Raw genomic sequence first — 5,606 nt, 5'->3', positions numbered from 1 at the left:
ATATTACACCATTTGTTGTGGTTAATCAAATGATAAAAATTGTACTGAAAGTATACAGTTAGAGAGATACACTCCTCAGATTTTTCAAGATAAAGAAACACAAACATATTTCATAAATTTTCTAAATAGCTGTACATTTACAATGGAATAAATAAATTATTTATTTAACTGAATACCCCCGTCTATATGGATACATTCCTTTTGAGAATAATATGAACAGAAATAAGTACCATTTTACTAAGAAAGGTGTGTCGTCATCTGGCATCAGCAAAATCAAAAAGAGCACTATTATACCACTAAAAATCTTGCTCTTTGTCTTCTAGTCTTTGAAGCTGTGATTACTGCAAGTTTACTTCAGATTTACATCCAAGCAAATAACCTCCTTTCCACTAGTCATTTTACCTATTATTCTCAGAATTAAATTAAGCTATTTTGGTGGGAGAGGAAAGGAATAGATTTGCATAGTGAGATTAACTCCTTTTCCAGGAGTAGGCCCTGGTCACACTGTAATAAAAACAAGTACCAAAAACAAATGAAGAAAATAGGCTAGACCCCAAATCAAAAGTTAATATTAATGCAAAAGTAGGGATGAGACAAAGGTAGAATTGCAAAGTAATTGTCAACACAACATAAAGTGAAAATGAGTGGTCACCCCTTGCATCATACACCCATGTCACACTGCTGCTACCTGCCACAAACCAGAGATAAGCTTGTGGAAGAATTGATACCCTCCCCGAACCAAACTAGGGGTGGAGGTGGGGTGGAAGTCTAGAGAAGGCTGGATGAATAGTTATTCTTTAAGTAACACATAGGAAGGGTGGAGGAGAAGGTGATAGATGAGGAGGAGTAGAACTAGGAATAAAATGTTATAATTTGACAACTCCCTCCTGCAATTCCTTTATAGTCACATCTCCTCCCCCTACACCCCCAACTCCTGGCAACCACTGATGAATTATCCATCTTTATAGGTTTCTCTATTTCAGAATAACATACAAATAGAATCACACAGTATGTAGCCTTTGGGTCTGGCTTCTTTGACTCAGTATAGTTCCTTGAAGATTCATTCAATTTGCTGCATATATCAATAGCTTGTTCCTTTCTATTGATGAGTAGTATTCCAGGATGCATATGACTGTACCACTGTTTGTCTAACCATGAATTTATCTGAAGGACAGCTGGGTTGTTTCCAGTGTTTGTCTGTTATAAATAAATCTGATATTCATGTACAAGATTTTTTGTGAACATACATTTTCTTTTTATTTTTTAATGATAAATGATCAAGAGTGCAATTGCTGGGTGATATGATAACTGTATGTTTAGTTTTATAAGAAACTGTCAGAGTGCTATGACAACAGCAGTGTATGAAAGATTCAGTTGCCCCACATCCTCACCACCATTTGGAATTAATAATATTTTTATTTTAGCCATTCTAATTGGTATATAATGGTATCTTGTGGTGATTTTAATTTGTCAAATACTTATATGATTTTCAATTCATAGCATTGTGTGTCTTTTCCTTCCTAAATCTGTTAATATAATGGATAACCTCAATGGATTGGGGGGAGGAATAACTTTTTTAAAAATAGATTTTATTTTTTTAGAGCAATTTTAAGTTCACAGCAAAATTGAGCAGAAAGTGCAAAGTTCCCATATACTCCCTCACCTCCACACTTGCACGGCCTCCACCACTATCAACATCCCCCACTAGTTACAATCAATGAACCTACTTTGACACATCATTACCATCCAAAGTCCATAGTTTGCGTTAGGGTTCACTTTTGGTTTTGTATATGCCATATATTTTGACAAATGTATAATGACATGTATCCATCCACCAGCATAGTATAGTATAGTATAGTATAGTATAGTATAGTATAGTATAGGTGTAGTATAGTAGGGTAATAGCATAGCAGTGTTGCATATACAGAATAGTTTCATTGCCCTAAATATCCTCTGTGCTTTGCCTATTTATTGCTCCCTTTCCCCAAACCCTGGCAACCACTGATCTTTTTACTGTCTCTATAGTTTTGCCTTTTCCAGAATGTCATATAGTTGAAACCATACAGTATATAGCAGACACCTCACTGAAGAAGGTATGCATCTTGCAAAGGAACCATATAAAAAGGTGCTTGACATCATATGTCACTAGAAAATTCCAAATTAAGACAGCAATGAGATACCACTATATACCTATTAAAACAGTGAAAACCCAAAACACTGACAACACTAACTGCTGGTGAGGATGTGGAGCAACAAGAACTCTCATTGCTGGTGGGCATGCAGAGTGGTACAGCCACTTTGGAAGACAATGTGACAGTTTCTTACAAAACTAAGCATACCCTTACCAAACAATGCAACAATCATGCTTCTAGCTAGTTACCTAAATGAGTTAAAAATGTGGGTCACACAAAAACCTGTACATGGATGTTTATAGCAGCTGCATTCAGAATTGCCAGCACTTGGAAGCAACCAAGATATTTTTCAGTAGGTAAGTGGATAAACTGTGGTACAATGAAATTTTATTGAACACTAAAAAGATATGAGCTACCAAGGCATGAAAAGACATGGAGGAACCTCAAATGCACATTACTAAGTGAAAGAAGCCAATCTGAAAAGGCTATATACTGTATTATTCCAATTGTATAACATCTGCAAATGGCAAAACTCTGGAGACTGAAAAGTTGAGTGGTTGCTACAGGTTTAGGGGGTGGGAAAGGGATGAGTATGTGGAGCACAAAGGATATTTAGGGCAGTGAAACTGTTACATATGCAAAATTGAACAGCCACTTTGGAATATAGTTTGGAAGCTTATTACAACGCTAAATAGTCTTACCAACAATTGTGCTTCTGGCTATTTACCCAAATGAGCTGAAAACTTACATCCATGCAAAAACCTGTACATTAATGTTTATAGCATCTTTATTCATAGTCATCAAAATTAGAAGCAATGGGTGGCTGGCAAGATGGCTGAATAAGAACAGCTCCAGTCTGCAGCTCCCAGTGAGATCAATGCAGAAGATGAGTGGTTTCTGCATTTCCAACTGAGGTACCTGGCTCATATCATTGAGACTGGTTAGACAGTGGGTGCACTGTAGCCCATGGAGGGTGAGCCGAAGCAGGGTGGGGCATCGCCTCACCTAGGAAGCACAAGGGGTCAGGGAAGTCCCTCCCCTAGCCAAGGGAAGCCGTAAAGGACTGTACCATAAGGAATGGTGCATTCCGGCCTGGATAGTATGCTATTCGCATGGTCTTCACAACCCACAGACCAGGAGATTCCCTCGGGTGCCTGTGCTACCAGGGCCCTGGTTTTCAAGCACAAAACTGGGTGGCTGTTTGGGCAGACACAGAGCTAGCTGCAGGAGTTTGTTGTTTTTTTTTTTCATACCCCAGTGGTGCCTGGAATGCCAGTGAGACAGAACCTTCCTGGAAAGGGGGCTGAAATCAGGGAGCCAAGTGATCTAGCTCAACAGATCCCACTCCCACGGAGCCCAGCAAGCTGAGATCCACTGGCTTGAAATTCTCACTGCCAGCACAACAGCCTGAAGTCAGCCTGGGACACTTGAGGTTGGTGGGGGAGGGGCGTCTGCCGTTATTGAGGCTTGAGTAGGCGGTTTTCCCCTCACAGTGTAAACAAAGCCACCCGGAAGTTCGAACTGGGTGGAGCCCACCACAACTCAGCAAAGTCACTGTAGCCAGACTTCCTCTCTAGATTCCTCTTCTCCAGGCAGGGCATCTCTGAAAAAAAGGCAGCAGCCCCAGTCAGGGACTTATAGATAAAACTCCCATCTCCCTGGGACAGAGCACCTGGGGGAAGGGGCAGCTGTGGGTGCAGCTTCAGCAGACTTAAACATGCCTGCTTGCTGGCTCTGAAGAGAGCAGCGGATCTCCCAGCACAGCACTCGAGCTCCGCTAATGGACAGACTGCCTCCTCAAGTGAGTCTCTGACCCCTGTGCCTCCTGACTGGGAGACACCTCCCAGCAGGGGTCGACAAACACCTCATACAGGAGAACTCTGGCTGGCATCTGGTGGGTGCCCATCTGGGATGAAGCTTCCAGAGGAAGGAACAGGCAGCAATCTTTGCTGTTCTGCAGTCTCCACTGGTGATACCCAGGCAAACAGGGTCAGAAGCGGACCTCCGGAAAACTCCAGCAGACCTGCAGCAGAGGGTCCTAATGGTTAGAAGGAAAACTAACAAACAGAAAGGAATAGCATGAACATCAACAAAAAGGATGTCCACACAGACACCCCAACCGAAGGTCACCAACATCAAAGACCAAAGGTAGATAAATCCACAAAGATGAGGAAAAAACAGTGCAAAGAAAAAAAAAACGGAAAATTACCAAAATCAGAACACCTCTTCTCCTCCAAAGGATCACAACTCCTCGCCATCTAAGGAACAAAACGGGATGGAGAACGAGTTTGACGAATTGACAGAAGTAGGCTTCAGAAGGTGAGTAATAATAAACTCCTCCAAGGTAAAGGAGCATGTTCTAACCCAATTCAAGGAAGCTAAGAACCTTGAAGAAAGGTTAGAGGAATTGCTAACTAGAATAACCAGTTTAGAGAAGAACGTAAGTGACCTAATGGAGCTGAAAAACACAGCATGAGAACTTTGTGAAGCATGCACAAGTATCAATAGCCAAATCAATCAAGCAGAAGAAAGGATATCAGGGATTGAAGATCAACTTAATGAAATAAAGCATGAAGACAAGATTAGAGAAAAAAGAACGAAAAGGAATGAATAAAGCCTCCAAGAAATATGGGACTATGTGAAAAGACCAAATCTACATTTGACTGGTGTACCTGAAAGTGATGGGGAGAATGGAACCAAGTCGGAAAACACTCTTCAGGATATTATCCAGGAGAACTTCCCCAACCTAGCAAGACAGGCCAACATTCAAATTCAAAAATACAGAGAATACCACAAAGATACTCCTTGAGAAGAGCAACCCCAAGACACATAATCATCAGATTCACCAAGGTTGAAATGAAGGGAAAAAGTGTTAAAGGCAGCCAGCGAGAAAGATTGGGTTACCCATAAAGGGAAGCCCATTAAACTAACAACAAATCTCTCAGCAGAAACCCAACAAGCCAGAAGATAGTGGGGGCCAATATTCAACATTCTTAAAAGAATTTTTAACTCAGAAATTCATATCCAGACAAGCTAAGTTTCATAAGCAAAAGGAGAAATAAAATCTTTTATAGACAAGCAAACACTGAGAAATTTTGTCACCACCAGGCCTGTCTTACAAGAGCTCCTGAAGGGAGCACTAAATATGGAAAGGAAAAACCGGTACCACCCACTGCAGAAACATGCCAAATTGTAAAGACCATCGACACTATGAAGAAACTGCATCAACAAATGGGCAAAATAATCATTAGCATCATAATGACAGGATCAAATTCACACATAACAATATTAACCTTAAATGTAAATGGGCTAAATGCCCCAGTTAAAAGACACAGACTGGCAAATCGGATAAAGAGTCATGACCCATCGGTGTGCTGTATTCAGGAGACCCATCTCATGTGCAAAGACACACATAGGCTCAAAATAAAGGGATGGAAGGATATTTACCAAGCAAATGGAAAGCAGAAAAAGCAG

The sequence above is a fragment of the Papio anubis genome, chromosome X, assembly GCF_008728515.1.
Source record: "Papio anubis isolate 15944 chromosome X, Panubis1.0, whole genome shotgun sequence".
NCBI classification, from domain to species: Eukaryota; Metazoa; Chordata; class Mammalia; order Primates; family Cercopithecidae; genus Papio; species Papio anubis.
This window is presented reverse-complemented; position numbering follows the sequence as displayed.